Source organism: Dromaius novaehollandiae, chromosome 5 (genome assembly GCF_036370855.1).
Source record: "Dromaius novaehollandiae isolate bDroNov1 chromosome 5, bDroNov1.hap1, whole genome shotgun sequence".
NCBI classification, from domain to species: domain Eukaryota; kingdom Metazoa; phylum Chordata; class Aves; order Casuariiformes; family Dromaiidae; genus Dromaius; species Dromaius novaehollandiae.
In genome coordinates this window covers 55,935,820-55,955,539 of record NC_088102.1, presented here as the reverse complement: position 1 = coordinate 55,955,539, position 19,720 = coordinate 55,935,820, and the positions used below count along the sequence as shown (strand labels likewise).

The 19,720-nt window shown below is 46.1% G+C and overlaps 1 protein-coding gene across 5 annotated transcripts in view; it reads left to right on the top strand.

Moving 5' to 3' along the window:
* Positions 1-19,720, top strand: part of BDNF (brain derived neurotrophic factor) — a 41,652-nt gene that overhangs the window by 8,610 nt on the left and 13,322 nt on the right. Inside the window, exons 1-3 of one of the 5 annotated variants that reach the window (XR_010389452.1) lie at positions 7,824-8,113; positions 9,590-9,782; positions 10,821-12,713. The exons of 1 other annotated variant lie outside the window; for it this stretch is intronic. The gene's annotated coding sequence lies outside the window, so the exon portion shown is untranslated. Of the gene's footprint in view, positions 1-7,823; positions 8,114-8,591; positions 8,645-9,589; positions 9,783-10,820; positions 12,714-19,720 lie in introns of those variants that run through there. 3 more of the 5 variants (XM_064512881.1, XM_064512880.1, XM_064512882.1) reach the window with 3 other exon arrangements.

Genomic DNA, 19,720 nt, shown 5'->3' with positions numbered 1-19,720 from the left:
ATCACAGATTTACCTGGTTCTTCTCTCTCTCCACGGCGTTCACTCCTACATCAGCAGTCAGTCACTCTGGCCACAGCCACCTTTCTTCCTCTTGCACCGCACTACCTTCTGCCCCACCGCGTGTTGTTTTCCTGTCCCCAAATCCTTACCTTTATCTAGACTCCGGCATTAACCTCCTAACCATGGCCACAGTTGATGTTCTTCAATGCTCTTCTTGCCTCCTTTTTTGAACTCTCCCAAAGATCAAAATTTCCCTGACTTTAGAGAGGTTTTTTCCCCCCCGATCTATCTTCTTTGGTACCAAATAATTATTTTTATGGTCTACTTTCCCACTGAAGGTTTCCTACAGCATTGACTAGAGAAAATTCTGCTAGTTCCCAACTTTTAGGGAGCCCAAAGCAACCAAAGTATCTGCCAAGGAGGCTAAATCTCTTCTGAGGCAAAGCTAGAAAGTTAATTTGAAATGATCAGAATTTCACATTCTTTTATCTGTAGAGATTTTCCAGAGAAAGTGGGGAGGAAATTCAAACTCACGTGAGGCGCAGAATCCAGGGCAGGAGAAGGGCTGAAGACGAGAGACCTTTTGAGTTTGTTTTCTCCTGGGTCCGTCCCAGGCACGGGCACAGCGGGGCTGGCGAGTCGGCCGGTCCGAGAGCAACAGGGCAGGACGGGGGAGATGTTCTGCCTCGCCGCCTCGACCACCAGAGGCCATTTCGCCAGCTGCTGCTTGCGTGTGACAGCTGCCGAGGGCTCTGAGTAGCAGCAGAGCTTCCCGCTGTCCCCTGCCAGCGCCGTAAACACGATGATTATGTGTGTTACGCCAGTTGCCTCTCAGAAACTACGAGTCAGGCAGGCTTCCGTGCGCCTTCCCTCGGGACAACATTGGGGATGACGCGGAGCTCCGGCTCATTCGCCTCTGTTTGTCTTTGTCTCCTTATCTGCTCGGTTTGGGTTTGTGGCCAGGCTCGCAGGCCGAGGGGGCCGCAGAGCCCCGGCACGTGCGCCACCCCCAAAACCCCGTGCGTGCGATTAGCAGCTCCCGCCAAGCCTGGAGTCCCTGGTAGCTCATAGAGCGAGTTGAGGGTGGACATTAATACCTCCTTGCATGACAATAGCCTCATTTCCACCCTCCCCATTCTCTCTGGAGAATTTTAAATGATAATGAACTACATGATATTCCTACAGATCAAGAGATGCACAAAAAGAAGGGGGGTGTCTGTACAGAAGAGGGCTGGGCAGGGGCGCAGAGCCCCGACACACGAAATCACGGGGAAGGCAGGGCGCACGGGGCCCCTGAAACAGGGTAGGGACTGGGTGAAGTGGAGGGAAGGAGACCCAGGGAGGGTCTTCAGGTTGTGGGGAAGAAATCGTGCAGGTTTTTTCTCGTGGCACGCTCAGGGAGGTGAGCCTACGGAGCCTGCGCGCCTGCGGACGCCCTTTCGTCAAACCCTGCCCGTCACTCCCTCCGGGAGCAGGCGAGGTCACCTCTCCGACACGGACGGACACGGGAACGGCACGGGACTACCTCTCTCACTGGTACGTGCAGAGAGGGAGGAGCTCACCAGAAGCCCGCCCAGAGCGCGTGCCGACGCTTGCAGAGGCATCCCGGGACGGCCTCCCCCCTGCCCGTGTCCCCAGGGCTCGCCCCTGCCGCAGCAGCCCCTCGCCGTGCCTTGTGGCGTGGCGGCCAGCGGGGCCTTGGGCCGGGCCTCGCTGCGCCAGAAAACCGGACGAGGGAGGCCGTCCGCCTCTCCGCGAGCCCGGGTTTTTGTGGGATGTCGGTAAACGTCGGTGGTTGTCCAGAAATCAATAGGCTGGATTCAGAGGGAGGCCTAGAAAGGGTTTGTCAGGGTGAGTATGGGGTTCTGCACGCTTGCCTTTTGCTTATCGTAGTAGTGAGGTCCAGCCTTTCCCTCAAGTCTCTCCAAACCCATCAGTATCATGAACGTGGAATTAACAAAATTTTAACCTAATGCACGTGAGCTTCCGTCAAAAGAATGGAAATCCCAAACTATAAAAAAGCTATGTTATCGGTTAAGCTTCCCAAACTATGCTAACTGGAGCAATTTTCTGGCAAATTAACAGGCTCTAAATTAAAAAACTCATCATAAATAAGCCTCTAAACTATATCGGTTCTTGTTTATTTTATCTTGATACAACTTCTTAAAAGAAGATTTTTTTTTTTAACAGAGCTTTTAAACATTTCTAATAAGAAGCAAAAGACAAAATGTCATAATTTCCATATGAAGGAGTTTCTCTCTGCGCAATTTCTATCTAAAAAGCCATTTTACCCTAATATGGTCTCAGAGTCTAAGTAACATATTCTGTCGCAATGACTTTTGCATCAAAACAATTTTTCTATATTTCATATCCAAGAAAAAATGTTGAATATTTAAATTTCATATCCTTTTTGATCTCAATTCCCATCACAGAGGAGCTCTTTAGGCCTCATCAATGTGCTCTAGGTACAATATCAGAGTATATATTTCATATTTTGGGACCTAACCCAAATTAGGAAACCAAAGGGGAAGAAGCTACACACGCCTAGAAGGGAGAAGGATTCCGCTCAGAGCATGTAGCAGGGTAAAGCATCAAACAGAAACATGACGGAAGTATAAAATAATGGCTTAAATTCTCTGCTGCAGATTCCTTGCTTAAAATCTAACACTCAGCTCTGTTCTGATTCATACGCTTTTCATTCCTGTTGACTTCAGTTGTGTTTATATTCAAGTAACTAAAGGCACAGCAAGGCCATGTAGTACATCATTGAGTTGTAATAAATTATAGCAGATTAAACAGGATAATTAATGAAAAACACAGAGGTGTTTAAAGCCACCACTCCCTTGTAAGCATTTACATTTCAGCTGTATAAACTACGTGAAAGATAAACAGTGTCCAGGAAATAAATGTGGATAATGTTGTTTACGAATTTATACTCCAACGGCATGAGCCCTGAACCAACAAGAAAAGGCCCCACTGAATGTCTTGTCAAAGCGAGGAGGGCATTTTACTTGAGCGATCACCGAGTCATGTCCAACCTTTAAAACAGAGCTGCCTTTGGGCGCTTTCCTCGCGCTTGCCGCTCCGGCTGCACGGCTTTCGCGTGCCCGCTGGCGGCCGCCCCTCGCGCAGCTCTGCGTCAGTATTTCAGGCATTTTTACGTTCCCGAGTAGCTACACACCTATCCTATGCCCCTTTCCCGTCTCTGCGCATCTATTAATGATAGTCCAAGCAATTCACAGGCTGCAGAGGTTGCCCATACAATTATCTCTCTGCTTTATTCATGAGGAGGAAAACAGTATTTTAGTATGAGTACCACAAATACCACTAATGCTGGTACCAATTATTACATTCAACAATCGATTCTGCCGTGCAAATCAATTAAAATCATGTTGTCTGGCCCACCCAGGGCAAGGCAGGCCCCTGCGCAGATGGTCTGCGCGCCGCAGCTGCCCCACGCTGCCAGCCCAAGCGCTCCTCGGCCGCGGGCAAGCGGCGGCTTCGCTTCACCCAGGCGGACGAGAGCCTGACGCACCTCCGATCTCAGAAGCAGAAACATTGCAAAGTTTATATACAACATGGTTCCAGTTGTGAAATTAGGGAAGACTGACAATCCCGAGGAGCCAGTAAACAGAAAAGGCAGCAAACCAAAGAAAGGGGTTAGGGAAGGAAAATCGTGGCCTTCCTGTCCCTAACGCCACAGATGTTTTGTGAACCGCAAGCCACAGCTGCTGGGCGAGGAGATGGCGATGTGGCCTGTGCTTCGTTCCCAGGACTCCAATTTGTATCCCTGCGCTGGTAATTTTACTCTGCAGATAACAAAAAAAAAAAAAAATCCCTCTGACACTTCACCCTTCAGCTCAGGATGCGGCGCTGCTGGGGGCACCGGATGGGGCCGCGTGGCGCCAGCGCCGGGACCGGCCGCGGCCTGGAGGGAACCGCGGCTCGATCGGCCCCGGCGGGCTGGGAGCGTCGGGCGCCTTTGCCCACGTCCAGCCTGCACGACTGCAAGGGCTTTGCACCATTGAGCAGAATTGGGTGCGATCCTAGGAGACGCGGAGGGTTTTCTGGTGCCGCTGGCACTGGTGCGGAGCACAAATTGCCACCCTGCGCGTGCTGCGACGGCTGAATCATCACCTGGCGGCGTCACCGCCCCGTCAGCTCCTTGCGAACGCGACGCGCCGGCAACTTCCCGTCGTGTTTATAGCTCACTGCAATTTTTAGCATTGCTGGAGCTGGAAAAGTTTATTTCAATGAACTTTCCAGTCCCGTAATGTGAAAAAATAGCAAGGATAGGTAACTAGGAAACATGAATAAACATAATTAAACATGAAATACTTGTAGTGATATAAGAACTGACCTCAGCCAATTAAAATTATTAATAGAAAAAATACTCTGGTGTCAAAACCTCAGTACGTCAACATCATTCTCATTTGTGTAATCAGGATTAGTTTATATTTCCTGACAACCAAGCGAAAGGGAGTCCAAATTGTAGCTTTTTGACCTTTTTCTCTTCAAAAAACAGGTTGAGAACGTATGTTAATAAAATAGGGAGCGTAAAGATACATTTGTGTGGGGGGGAGAGACTAAATTGCCTGTGGACTAACTATGGACTTTTAAAGAATGTTACTCTCTTCAAATATTGACTTTTTTATTGCTTCTCTTACAATTGCAATGGCGGAATTTAAGAGCCCCACAAACTACTTTATCATATAATTAGTTTATCAGTAAACTTGGACCTTGCACATCAATCACTTTAATGCATACCTTCCACAGAGACAGAAACCAGATGTGCATGCTTCTGCTTTCCTCTTTATACCATCTACTGCATCATTAGTGCCCATGCTATAGTTTAAATTGAATTCAGCAGAAAGGCAGCGGTCTTGGCCCCCTACGAGCAGTCTGGTATTGCTGCAGGGATAAATCAGCATTGTATCGATTGACAACTTTTATTTCTATTCTCTCTTACTTTCCCCGTCGCTGCATAAAAAAATGGGGACGTGTAATTTGTGTATGTGAAAAATAATTGTAACTAGTTACACACAGGAGGAAGAGGCTTGGTTTCAAGGCGATGCTGTAAGGTGGCACGCCTTGGGAAGGACGCGCACGCTGAAATAACAAGCGAGGGGCTGGCCGGCTGGCCTGCTCCTTTCCAGGCGGGCGGCAGCACGGCTTTCCTCAGCGCGCCACTCGTGCCTGCAAAGGCCGAATGGGGAAAACACGTCTATGCCCGACACAGGTTGGGAGACGTCATTTTTCCAAGGCAACTGCACTGAGAAATGCAGTAAGAGAAGGCTTTGTGGGCTCCCCAGGAAGCCACGAGAAAACATCTGGATCCCTGATCCTCACAATGCGAATTTTGGGATCCTTACAATGCGAATTTCGAAGGCCGGGATCTGTGTATATCTCTAAGCTTACAACACATCTTGTGGAAAAAGGAAGGGTAGATTTGACTGGGGAAATGTCTCTGCACGGCGTGTTGGTGGTTTCACAAACTAATACCTCACGGGCCCAATCTTTCGGAGCTCACTCATACAAAATTCTCCTTGAAGTCAAGGTCTGATGGAAAAATAAGGAGCACAGATTGTATGGGCATTAAAATCCAAGCAGATCATTATTTACACGACTTTTTCGTTTTCCCAGTAATCAAGCGCTGGCTGGTAATAATTCCCAAAGGGCTGATTATACCAGCAAGAGGTGGCAGCTCTCTGGCCACACCTCTTCCCCGGGAAAACCTCTGTACCGGGGCGAAGGCAGGAGGCCGGTAGCGGAGCAAAATGGGAATTTCAGCATGCCGTTGCCTGGGATTTATGGCTCTCGTGCAGTAGCAGAGCTCAGCTGAAGGAGCGCACCACAGAGCCAGGATTTGTCAGGCAGCCCGTAACGTATTTCCTTTCCAAAACTAAAAAACTTGTTCTCATGGCTAAAAGTAGGCTTTTTCAGAGCGTGTGCTTCCTCGCTCACGCCGGAGAACAAGTCGGCAGATGCTTCTGCGTCTCTAAAGCACGATATTTGCTACTGCTCATCTGCAAGTCTAGTGCACAAGGAGAAGAGTCCTTCCTCTAGGAATAACATGTGTGTAATGTATTACATTACAGCTAATTAAAGTAGCCTCTGCTGCTGTTCAACTTGAATGCTAGATGACTCAAATATTTGCAGGCACCGTCTTATGAATACAGAATATTAAAACTATGCTGTCTTGTCCTTACTGCTATGCAAAAGAAGCTGCTTAAAATGTGGCTATCCCCAGCAGAGCCAGGCGCCCGTAGTGAAACAGCTGTGCCTGGAAAGCTGGATGGCATCACAGACCTAAGTCCAGAACTGCAGAATGAAATGTGCAATTTAAGTCAGCCGGTTACAATCCCCTTGTTTGAAGTCCCATTTGCGTGTCCACCTTGCAGTATCGCTGAAAGATATAAGGTTATATAGCTATATTACGGACAAAAAAAGAGGCTGATACATTCCCAATGGCAGAACATGCATATTACAGAAATTACAGAGCAGGACTTGGCCTGAAGAGTTACCATTATCAGTGACTATGTGTCAGAGAACAAGGGCCGAGTGTGATTTCTCAGGCCCAGGCCACTAGCAGGGACTTTGAAAAAACATCTCTTTTCTTGCAAATTGAGTCGATTTGGACTGGGAATCCCTGGGACAGAAAACGTGGAACGGGCTTCCCAGCTCGGTGGCAATTCTGGTTCGCGCACGCTCAGCCGAGCCGCCAAGGCCAAGAAGGACGGTGATGTGGTACTTAAACACGTTTTTTTAAAAAGTTCCTAAAGCTGCAAAGGATATTAACCACCAGGACTGTTTCCCTTAATATATATTAAAAGCTGTTTTATATAGAAGGCCTCAGGTATACTCAGATTTCAAACGCCTGGGATATTTTATTACTTTACTGCTCTAATAAAGGCAGGTGTTTCATAGCAGGAGCTCACGGGCAGGCAGGCTGTCTGAAGGCAGCAATGAGCTGAGCACATTTCGGGCAGCGCAGATGAGCGGGCGCGAGCCCCCGCGCGCCCAGGCCCAGGCGCCCAGGCCTCTCGTCGGCGACGGCGGCCGGCTCGCCAGCGTGAGGAGGCGCTTGCTCGGGCTGGCTCGTGAGAGGCACCAGGTACGCTCTGCCGAAAAACCGCCCGGTGCGGGGAAGCAGGGCGGCGGTGGCGGCGGTGGCGCGTGGGCCGAGTGGCCACGCGCGCTTTGCGGCGATGGAGTGGAGCTACTCCATCGGGGATGCCGTTATTGCCGGCACCGCGCAATTTCCACTATCAATAATTTACTCCCGTTGCTGCGTGCGCAGAAGGGGAAACAGCAAGGCAGACTTTTGAAAGGGGGGGAAGAAGAAGGGCAAGCGGCGACGCAACCCCGGCCCCGAGGCGGCGCGGGGGGGCCACCGGGGCGCTTGGCGGGCGACGCCGCCGGCGGCGCGGCGGGCTCGGCGGTACGAGCGAGGCCGCGAGCGGGTGGCGGGGCTGTGGGCGCCGCTGCGCCGCGGCGGGAGGCGGGGAGACGGGCCGGGGTGCGCGGGCCGCCCGTGGGCGCCCGCCCGCTCGCGCTGCGGGGAGCCGCGGCGTAACGCTAGCCGGGGCGCTCATCAATAAACAATGCCGTTATTATCTTGATTGCCGGCTCAATAGGCGCGCCGCGGCGGGGTCAGCGCCGGAGCGATATTTAAATGGATCCGGTTTGTTTAATACACTAACAAGTAAACTAATACCCCCCGCCCGGCCGGGCCGGCGGCGACGGGCGCCCCCGGGGCGGCGGGGCCGGGCCGGGCGGGGCCGGGCGGGGCGGGGCGGCGGCGGGGGGCGGCGGGCGGTGCGGGGGCGGCGCGGCGGCGGCGGCCCGCCGGAGCCGCTGGCCGGAGGCGCGGCGGCGGCGGCGGCGGCGCCCGAGCGGGGGGCGCAGCGCGGGGCGGCGGCGCGGCGGCGGCGGGGGGGACGCGGCGGGGCGCGGCGCGGCGCTGCCCTGCCGCCCCTCATAAAGCTTTGATGAGACACTTGAGCCGCCGCCCGTGTTGCCGGGGCGGCAGGAGGCGGCTGGCGGGACTGGGCGCCCCGGAGAGGATGTGACTTCCCGGAGGGACCCGGCCAGGCTTTGTGTGGACGACGAGGTACGCGGCGCCCCGCCGGCTCGCTCGAGAGCCGCGGCCGGACGGCGGGCGCGGGCTCGGGCTCGGGCTCGGGCTCCGCCGGGCGCGGAGGGGCGGCGGCGGCGGCGGCCGCCCCGTCCCGGCCCCTTTGTCCCGGCCGGGCCGGCCCGCACCTGTCGGCCCGGCGGTGCCCGGCGGCCGCGGGGGGCTTTTGTGCGGGGCGGCGGCGGGAGCCCCGGGCGCGGGGAGCCGCGGGGGGGCAGCAGGGGCGCGTTGGGCGGCGGGCGCCCCGCCGGCCGCGGGGGCAGAGGCGCCCGCGGGGCCGCGCCGCGGCGCTCGGGCCGGGGACCGCAGCCTGCCCGCGTGGCGGGGGCGGCGCGGGCGCGCGCCCTGCGCGGGGCTCGGCGGCCGTTGGGCGGCCGTTGGGCGGCGCGGGCCGCCCCCTGGCGGCGGGCGCGCGGCCTCGGCGGGCGGCCCGCGGGCGGCAGGTCGCGTCCGCGGCGGCGGGCGGCGCGGCGCAGGGGGGCAGCTCTCGCCGCGGGACGCGGGCTTGTGAGTTCGTTCACGTGTTGCCAAGTGCCGGGCGTGGACGGGGGCGCCGCCGGGCCGCCCCGGGAGCGGGTGACCTGTGTGTTTTGCGCTGCTCGGTTTAGTCCCGTCCCCCCGTGTTTGACGGGACCGTGGTGGCGCGGCGCGGCGCGGGGGGCGGCGGGGGCAGCGCGGCGGTCGCGCCGCCGGCGAGGTGCGGGGCGTGCGTGGGGAGAGACACTTGTTGCAGCGTAACCTCTGCTGGAATGTGAAACCCGCCGGTGACCGTGGCTGGGGTCCCTGTGCCGCCGCGGCTTTGTCCTCCGCGCCCGCCGAGTTGGGCGGCGGACCCAGCATGGGAGTCCCCGCGAGCGGCTGCAGGGCGCGACACCTCCGCCTTAGGAAGCCCTGTTTGTTTCTGAGCGAGTTTGCATGATACGTTCGCGCCCTTTAGTGTGCTAGGGAGAAGGAAAGAGAGAGGGAAAAGCTTAGGTGTTCCCGGCCTGTTTTACTTTCCTGCCGATACGGAAAGCATTTATCCTCCAGCCGAAAAGAAATTGGCATTACACAGGGAGTCTTGCTGGTTGGCCAAAGGTTTAATTAATGTTTTGAAAGCCTTGCACTATCCCACTGACTTTTTTTCTTGTGTTCTTTTTAGAAGATTAAAAGCGTGAGGTGTTACAGTTGTGAGCCACACTCTTTTTCTTTAAGAGATGCTATTAGCGTCTCGATTTGTACATTACGGTTAAAATACGTACTTTTCAGTTTATTATAGTTTGCTGTTCTGAGGTTATTACTATTGCGGGATCGATAGTCATTACTTATTTATGTTTCTAGTAACACAGTTTTAATGAATGCAAAGAATCTATCCTAGTGATACATTTTCTTGAGCAAGTATTTATGTAATCTTTAATTCATGGTGTGATACGTACATAAAATGAATTTCCTTGATTGTCTTTATATATTCAGATACAAGCAAAGGGCCAGAGAACGAATCACTTGCTCGTAGAGGTGCGTGGCTTTCGCCTACCTGAGTTAGCCTGAGTGGCTGCTGGCTAGCACGAGTGGAGAGTTTGCTTTGTTTACGTATAATCCGCCATCTCCAGCTGAAAGGTCGTCGTATCGATTGGGCGCCAGCTTCTCTTCCGCGCATCTGCGTCAGGTAGTGCCTTACCCTTTGGAGAGTCTAACAGAGATCGATGGCTGTACTTGTGGAGTGAGAGTACCGCCTGCCAGTGCTTGTGTGACCATCTGACTCTGGTGACTGTTGCAGGCCTGGCTGTAGCCTGGGTATGAAGGACTATGAGGGCGCAGAAAGGGCACTCTTGCGTTTATCCAGGCCGCACATAGCGTGGTTTGGCACGCAAGGAGAGGTAGCAGCTGTGCCAGGTGTGACAGCAGTATGTGCGTGGGGTGGCAGGATGCTAGCTGTGCCAGCAAACCTGGAGTGGGGGAAAGGGGGAGGCACCGGTGCCGTGCTTGGCCCCGCTCCCGCAGCACAGGGCAGGGTACTGCCCCTCACGTAGGTCTTGGGGCAAGCCACAGCTTCCCTTTGAGTAGAAAATAGCTTGAAGGAGGTGGCAGCCGTTTCAGTTATTTATGTAATGAAAATTGATACAAGAGAAGCCTTTCTACAGGGCTCTAACTCAAAACAATTTTCTGCTGTAGTACTACCACTTAATGTTCAACTTTGCTGAACCACAGCTGGGAAAACCCATTTGTAAGTAGTGTGCCTTCTGTTCAAATAGCAAGTGTTCTTTGCTTTCCAGAGCTGCGGAGTAGATCCTGGCATTATATGGCTCTGAAGTCAGGGTAAACCAGGTCAGAAGGATCAAGAATACTTTATCTGAATAATCCAGCTATAATAGGGGAAATAGCGGAGTAAAATGGGCAATGATTTTTATCTCAGGAGAAGCTAAACTGAAAAAGTTCAGTTTCAGCATGTGCTTTAAATATTAAGGCGTTATGTTGTAGTGCTACAGGAGTACTACACTACGCAGGAATACTACGAAACATAGTGCAGAGATGCATAGGACTGTAAAGATTCATTAAAACGTGACAGAATATAGCGGAAAATAAGGATCAGTGCATATGCTTTAAAGCGATGCATATGATCACAATGCCGAACTGAAAGTAGCTGCAGTTAAAACTCCTTGCAATATTTGTAGTACTTTCTTTAACTGTTACTCTGTTTTTGCAGTGAGAAAATGTAAGGAGCTGCATGTTTAGCTCCGTTCATGGCTCTCTTCCAGCGTGCAAATATAAAAGCAGGTCACAAAAAGTTGTGAGCAGAAGACTCCAGCTGCTTCTGTGCAGAAGCCTGAATGAAGATGAGAAACAATACTCTCTGCTAGAACAAGTGTGGTGCTCCTACTAAAACAAAAAACATTTCATGTATTTGCCTTCCTGGTTTGTGTAAAAGGCTGAAATGTTGTCCTAAGAATGTGTCTCCTGCCCACACGAGAAATCTCACGTTAGGCATTGTGTGAATTGGTGGAGGTGCCACAAGAAGAGCATATATGCTTTTAATACGTTAATTACCAACTTGTCTCGACCTGCTTTCAAGCATATGTTGTGAGTGCTTGGTTTCTCCTAAATAGCTAAATTGCTGCTTAATTAGGAAACTCACAATCATTTCTGAGATGGGTTCATACACTGGCATTCTTGGTAATGCTTAGCTGTGAACAGCCTTTAAAAGGAAGCTTTTAAAGCACTGACACTAGGCTCTTTTTGCATATTGCTTAAATGAAGCAGTAACTCAATAACCTACTGTCTTCAGTCCCGCCTGGGAAGGTGCTGCGAGTAATAATGCCTCTGTTCCCGGCAGTAGGGTGGTAGGGAGCAGTACAGATGTGCGCCAAGCAAGCTGCCCCACGTGCAAGCTGGGATGGGGCTGGCTGCTGGCAAGCTGTGTCCGCTGTCCATCAGCTCACAAACCTTATTCTTGTCCATATCATTTATCCTTATTTTGTCTTTTCTTTTATGTTAGATTGTAAGCTGCTTGGGGTAGAGACTGCCTTGTCTGTCGTCTGTTAATGCAGTCTTCATCCCTGGCAAGGACTCCTCAGCAGTGTTGTAATGCAAATAATAAATAACGGGTCCTCTTATACCAGCAACTCTAGTATGCTGCCTAAGCTTGTATCTTATCAGAATAAATCCTTACGCTACTTGATTTGGAAATATTAACATATACAATAACAGAAAAAAATCACTAATTTTATATTCATTATTTTATCGTCTGTGTGCTCTAGCATAACCTTAGGCTGGCCCTGTTGCTTACAAGTCTAAGCTCTGGTCAGTCAAATGAGGAATGCTGTTTGTATGAGTATTGCGTCTATGACGACAGGGCAAATGGTCATGTGCATGAAGTGTAGGTGATCTGTAGGGCCAGGATCATATTTGTTGTCTTTTTTTCAGCCTTCAGGACCTAATTATCAGATGACTATAGACTGGCAGAGTTGAACTGCTGTACCCAACATCTGGCTGGATGTCTGAAATGCTGAAGGTGTTACGGATTTAACTGAATCACAATTTCTGCCCTTTATTAATTGTGAACATAGGATTGGCTAGAATGATCCTGACTAGACATGATTGTAATCCTCTAGTAACACACTGATGGTGGCACAATGTCCCATTACAGCATAGTTTAGGCATCACTAATGGATACAGCTGTCTGAAGATGAGTACCATGGACAACTAGAAAAAGCAAAAGGAAACTTCATATAGTGAATTCGCATGCCCCAGCAACAGCTGCCATAAAGCTGTAGCAGTTGTATACTGTCCACGTTAAGAACACTGCATCTTTCGGAGAAGTCATTTTTTCTGAAACCAGTTAATTAGGACAGTTATTTCTGGCCGTGGCATTTGTACAGAACAGAAGGCATGATTGTTCTTGTATTTGTTTCTCTGAGTCCTTTGATCGACTTGAAGCTTTCAGTGCTCTACACTATAAATTACCTCAATGCTTTGGCAGTTCATTTCTTTTCTTGTGTACTTGATTAGGAAAATGGAGAAATCCTTGTGACTCAGCTTCAGACTACTATAAATTATGAAGAGATGAGGGAGGGGGTCACATTTAAAATTAGGAAAGGAGGATGGGAGGAAAGCTTGTTACTAAATTTGAGATAAGCATCTCCTGGTATCTCAAAATCTGAGCGGCTGCTGCCACCTAGAGATGCACGATACAAGCATGCTGCTATGGCTGCCTTGCATGTGTGACTCTTGCCAATTAAATGAGGGAGGCTGCTAATCCCAGTTCTTTTTATTAGGCAGCAGCAAGTTTAGTGGGTGTGAGCAGGCGCTTTTTTTTTTTTTTTTTTTTTTTTTTAATAGCTTTGTGTAACTAAGGTGGTACCTGTGAATCCTATTCTGGTGATGCAGGTGACTAATCTTTGCACAGTTTTCCTTGTGAGGCTTAAATAGGTAAACAAGAAGGACCACTTTCAGTAAATCTTGTGCTGACTGAACTTTAGGCTATACCCAAGGAAATATTTGCAAGTCAGATTTATCCTGGTTCGTTACAGGTGTTGGAGTGACTTGATAGTGCGTCCAAAGCTTGCACCAAATAAGTGCAATGTAAAACCAGTCCCTTAAGGATTTGATTTTTAATTTATTGAAATCTACTTGGTAGGGGCATCCTTTCATAGATGTTTGGTGGATCAGAAGAAATTCTGATTTTCTTCATGTATCGACTCAAACAGCAGCATTTAGTGCGATTTCACTAGATCCATGGTTTTCCCAATTTCAAAATTCAGTATTGAAGTTAAAATCAGTGTGTAGGTTTTTTGTTGCTGCCCCAGATCTCACAACGTGGAATCCACTTTTTTTAATCTGCCTCTCACTTTTTAGGATATAATTTCCTTGTCTTCTTTTGAACTTGCAACTTCTCATTTATACATTTTGTATATCATTTTTTGGCTATAGCAAAAGAAAACTTGCACTTGGGAGAACAGAATAAGCACTGCTCCCTATTTCATTTATCAGGAACAGCTTATAAAGAATATTGATGTGCCATCTTTATCCAGTGAACTCAAAATCTTATGTCCAATTATTTCTGCCTGACCTTTACAGAAACAGTACATTTTGGGGCTCTTGGAGTAACTGGTAGTTTATGACTTTCAAAATGATCAGTGAATAAGAAACACAATACAACTAAAACCCAGCAGAAGTTGCAAACTTGTATCTCATTGAACCTTGAAAGTACCAAGTCACTAGTCTACTGCATGTGCTAGGTATCTTTCTAAGTGATGATACTTGATAATTTCTTGAAGTATTTTAAATCTCTCGGTGTAAAGTATATCAGGTAAGTGTTTAATTTATAGCTTCTGAGGGACCTGAGTTTTCCTGTGGGGAAATTGAGGAACTGTGGCACAGAGGCATTTACCATTCAAGTAAAGAGGCAACTGCAGACTGTTTGTACCATATTACGTTGACCGGGGAGAGCTGTTGTTGTACCAGAATAGTGTTTGAAAAACTACGCTTGGCTCACCTGGAGTTCCCCATCCAGTCGCTTCCCCTCTGGCCTACGCGCTGGGCTGCAGGCAGGCTGGTAGTCCTTTATAGGCATGTAGTGCAGCAAGACGATGCCGGCAAAAGAACCAATTAGGAGAAGTCTTCAGTAAAGTGTTGCTAAATGCTCTTTCTTAACTCTGTGTGCAAAAGACTGAGCATGTTGCTGCATTTAAAGATATAATTTTAAGAACAGGACTAGACTTCTTTTTTTGCCGACTCCCATAGTACATATATCTATAAAAGAGAGTTAAACATAATCTTCTGCCAGCTCTAGCACATGTTGTGCCTTATCTAACATGATCAAAACACTGCCTTCTTTAAACATAACAGCTCCTGGAGAAATGCAGTTTTGCCTAGATCAAGGAATTAAAGGTTATGATCTCTGCATTCTTTACTCAGTTATGCCATTTACTTTCTGGACTTGATACAGCATTGAGTATCCATATGGTTTAGTTTACCCTTCTTTACAGTGGACATGGCACTCTGAGTGAGTGTTCAGTACTTGATATATAGAGATGAAAAGAAATGAAGTCTAAACTTTATTCAAGGGCTGGATTAGTAAGTAAACTAACCTCCCCTTAGTCATAGCTGTCACCAAACTACAGAAGTGGGCACTGTTGAGATGAGCAACGGGACTTGTTTCGTGGTATTTCTCGATAATTGTGCCTGCTGGCTGCCTGTGTTAAGACTTGGACCTTCACTTGCTATTTACATTCCTTTTCAGTTGATAATCCAGTTTGACCGAGCTATAAATGCCAAGAAAGAAATGCTATATGATAGAATTTGTACTGAAAACCAGTATGAGCCCAAAGGGGAAGCAAAGCCACTAACAAGTTCAAGCTGGCAAAGGAAGCTTCACCAGAACTGGTGCCAGGAAACTGTGGTGCAGTAAGGATTTGCTGCTGAACATCATGACTGCCCTTTATCTTTATAATGGGTTGAACCAAAACTAGAAGTAAACATGGATGAACTTCTCCATTTTTGTTTTTCCAGGTATAAACATTATGGTTTATGTCAATGTGACAGTGTTGTTTTTTTTGCTGGCAGCTAATGTCCTGCAGACGGGTGAAGAAGGATTGTTTTTGTTTTATGGGAGGCAAAGAGGCATGTTTCACATGTCATTACAGCAGCAGGTATTGGTATGGTGTATGCAGGTTGCTGCCAATGAAACAGTGCGAGAGGATGAGCAGGTGCTTCTTAACATCCTCTCAATAAGCTTTGTGTAACACCTAGTGTAAGAAGCCTGAAAATCAGCTTTAGCCTTTAAAAATGAAGGATTGGCATCTGAATTTAAAACAAAGGACAAAACAAAGCTGGCTTTCTTGGAACACTCATTTTAAGTCCTTTTCTCTCTATTTTGTATCAATGCTTAATTTCTGCTGGCCCTGAGGGCAACCTTACTTTTCTGCCATTGCAACTGCAAAAATAACAGAAACACTAATGATGAACAAGAATGTTGAACAAGAATCAGTGAGTCAATTCTATGTGCCTCCATTAAAACATACCGAAAAATAAGATTAAAAAAGTTAGAGGTCCAGGTGTCCAAAGAGGTCTGCCTCTGAGTGTGACAAAGCTAGATGGGACATCATGAATTCCGTAACCCTAGAGCATGAAGTCAGATCACCTGGTTCTTCATTAAACTTGTTCAATTCCGATATTTTTGTAGATTTCTTCTTAGGAAAGTTACAAAATTCTGTGCTTGGAAATACCAGAAATCAGTTCCCCTGCCTCTAGTTAATGGAACAACAGCTAGGCAATGAGGTCTAGAAAATGCAATAAATAACTTTGATGTCTACTCTAAATTAAATGTTTTGGAGCAAATCTTTAGTTGCAAAGTGCTACCAGACCTGTTAGTATTCAAGCTGTACCTGCTAGAAAATGAGTGCAGAGGAATTGCCAGTACTCTGCATGTCTTGTAATTAGTGACCTTCAGACATACTTCAAAGTGCGACCTATAGTTTTCTCTAGGACAGTCTTGAACTATTTGTGTTTCTTTCTTTTCTTTCTTTTCTTTCTTTTCTTTCTTTTCTTTCTTTTCTTTCTTTTCTTTCTTTTCTTTCTTTTCTTTCTTTTCTTTCTTTTCTTTCTTTTCTTTCTTTTCTTTCTTTTCTTTCTTTTCTTTCTTTTCTTTCTTTTCTTTCTTTTCTTTCTTTTCTTTCTTTTCTTTCTTTTCTTTCTTTTCTTTCTTTTCTTTCTTTTCTTTCTTTTCTTTCTTTTCTTTCTTTTCTTTCTTTTCTTTCTTTTCTTTCTTTTCTTTCTTTTCTTTCTTTTCTTTCTTTTCTTTCTTTTCTTTCTTTTCTTTCTTTTCTTTCTTTTCTTTCTTTTCTTTCTTTTCTTTCTTTTCTTTCTTTTCTTTCTTTTCTTTCTTTTCTTTCTTTTCTTTCTTTTCTTTCTTTTCTTTCTTTTCTTTCTTTTCTTTCTTTTCTTTCTTTTCTTTCTTTTCTTTCTTTTCTTTCTTTTCTTTCTTTTCTTTCTTTTCTTTCTTTTCTTTCTTTTCTTTCTTTTCTTTCTTTTCTTTCTTTTCTTTCTTTTCTTTCTTTTCTTTCTTTTCTTTCTTTTCTTTCTTTTCTTTCTTTTCTTTCTTTTCTTTCTTTTCTTTCTTTTCTTTCTTTTCTTTCTTTTCTTTCTTTTCTTTCTTTTCTTTCTTTTCTTTCTTTTCTTTCTTTTCTTTCTTTTCTTTCTTTTCTTTCTTTTCTTTCTTTTCTTTCTTTTCTTTCTTTTCTTTCTTTTCTTTCTTTTCTTTCTTTTCTTTCTTTTCTTTCTTTTCTTTCTTTTCTTTCTTTTCTTTCTTTTCTTTCTTTTCTTTCTTTTCTTTCTTTTCTTTCTTTTCTTTCTTTTCTTTCTTTTCTTTCTTTTCTTTCTTTTCTTTCTTTTCTTTCTTTTCTTTCTTTTCTTTCTTTTCTTTCTTTTCTTTCTTTTCTTTCTTTTCTTTCTTTTCTTTCTTTTCTTTCTTTTCTTTCTTTTCTTTCTTTTCTTTCTTTTCTTTCTTTTCTTTCTTTTCTTTCTTTTCTTTCTTTTCTTTCTTTTCTTTCTTTTCTTTCTTTTCTTTCTTTTCTTTCTTTTCTTTCTTTTCTTTCTTTTCTTTCTTTTCTTTCTTTTCTTTCTTTTCTTTCTTTTCTTTCTTTTCTTTCTTTTCTTTCTTTTCTTTCTTTTCTTTCTTTTCTTTCTTTTCTTTCTTTTCTTTCTTTTCTTTCTTTTCTTTCTTTTCTTTCTTTTCTTTCTTTTCTTTCTTTTCTTTCTTTTCTTTCTTTTCTTTCTTTTCTTTCTTTTCTTTCTTTTCTTTCTTTTCTTTCTTTTCTTTCTTTTCTTTCTTTTCTTTCTTTTCTTTCTTTTCTTTCTTTTCTTTCTTTTCTTTCTTTTCTTTCTTTTCTTTCTTTTCTTTCTTTTCTTTCTTTTCTTTCTTTTCTTTCTTTTCTTTCTTTTCTTTCTTTTCTTTCTTTTCTTTCTTTTCTTTCTTTTCTTTCTTTTCTTTCTTTTCTTTCTTTTCTTTCTTTTCTTTCTTTTCTTTCTTTTCTTTCTTTTCTTTCTTTTCTTTCTTTTCTTTCTTTTCTTTCTTTTCTTTCTTTTCTTTCTTTTCTTTCTTTTCTTTCTTTTCTTTCTTTCTTTCTTTCTTTTCTTTCTTTTCTTTCTTTTCTTTCTTTTCTTTCTTTTCTTTCTTTTCTTTCTTTTCTTTCTTTTCTTTCTTTTCTTTCTTTTCTTTTCTTTCTTTTCTTTCTTTCTTTCTTTTCTTTCTTTTCTTTCTTTTCTTTCTACAAAAAGATGTAGCTGTGGAGATGACAGGATTCAGTGTGCAGAACTTGGTCTTACTTCTGGCCAGTTTCTTGAATCATTTGAATGAGGACCGAGTACTACTACACTGACTTCACCCCTCAAAGGGCCAAGGATCCATGTTATGAGTAGGCATAGCCTTGTTCTTCTCCATTTTATACAAATTAAGACTGACCTTTGGTTCCTGGCAAGCTGCCTGTTCTGTGTTTATAGGGCTGGTAAATACCTACTTGTGCAGTAGTGGTTCTCTATGGGAATAGTTATTTCCTGAACTTCATAGCGAATTTGCTTTGGGAGAAAGCAGCCTGTGGATGAGACAGGAAGTTGTGTTGCATTTCCAGTGAAACCTCTCGGAGGTTTCGGCAGTGAAGAATGTTTCTATTTTAACACTAGTTTCCCTCTTTGTGTTGTTCTTTGTTATATAATGGTTGAGCCCGCAAATTAGAAGCATGAGGTTAAAAACTGAAGAATGAAGGAAGAAACAGAAAGCCATATGGCAATAGCAGGAGGTCCTGCCACCCCACCTTAGGCTCGTGACAACATGCCCTACATTTAACCTACAGTCAGGAACTAATTAACGACACAGATGGAAGTGAGCTAGCATATGTATTCAAAATAATACCCCCAAGGTTTTAATCAGCCGCGCTGCCTCTTTCAGGGTTAGACATCTAAGTTACCATAGAGAGATTTACAAAATATGTGAATGATACATATGGTTAAGGCAGCTTTGTATAGTGGCTAAAGCAAGGGCCTGGGAGGGGGTCTTTTCCTGATTCAGCAGTGACTTGCTGTGCGATCTTAGGTAGGTTGTTTAAACCTCTTAATGTGCTCCAGCCTACTCATCAGGAAAGTGGGATTTCTGATACAGTTCTTCCTTCACCCAAGTATGCTGAGGTTGAATGCTTGCAAAGCTCTTTGCAGAGCTTCGATGGTATATTCTGTAAGAAGTGCTCTACGCGTGGAGGCACGCAACAGTGTAAGTACCAGGTCTGTGCTCTCCTGCGACTTTTTTTTAAGGATCCCCCCTGCCCAAGCTACAGGACCTCATTACCACTGAAAAAGACAGCTCTGCTTTTGATTTCTGATAGGACAGTGATTCCTCAATAATCTATAATCTGTCATACTGTGCAGAGGTTTGGGAGAGAAAGGAGGTTTAGTTGTTTTCAATAGAGTAATGTTATGTTTCTCACTCAACTCACTCCCCCCTCCTTCCCTTTTTTCCCCTCCCTTCTCTCAGCTATTTGAAGAGAGGCTCTCCTTCCCTGCAGGGCAGTAGAATCTGCTTATGGGAAGGGACAGGTACTGAAGTTTTTAAAAAAGAAATATTTATTTAATGACTGAAATTGCATATATGAACCTTCCATTTGGAGCTTAAGGGCTCTTGCAGTCAGAGCTGTACATTGGCAGCAAAGCCACTTTCTGCTTTTGGGGGTGTGCGTGCCTGTGGTTCTCTGAAACAAAACACCTCTAAGTTCAGAGCAGAGGAGAGTTGGATTGTGTTGGGCTGGATTTTGCATACTTCTGTTTATAGGCATGTCTGGGCTACTTGTGCTTATATAGTTGGGGGAAGGGAGGAGCCAGTCTGCACACCTAGCAGACCTTTTTCTGTTTTTTGGGTTGTTTTCTTTTTTCCTTCTTCTCAAGAGTATAATTATTACCAAATATGCATATATCCTGGAGGAGTCTCAAGTGTGAGGAGGCTGTTTCACTGAAACCTGCCACAGTTTGTTCTGATACAGCTATTAGCTTGACAGTTCATGCGTTGGCCCCATCTCATTTCATGACCACACAAATACTGGGCCACCTGCCCAGCCGGTATGA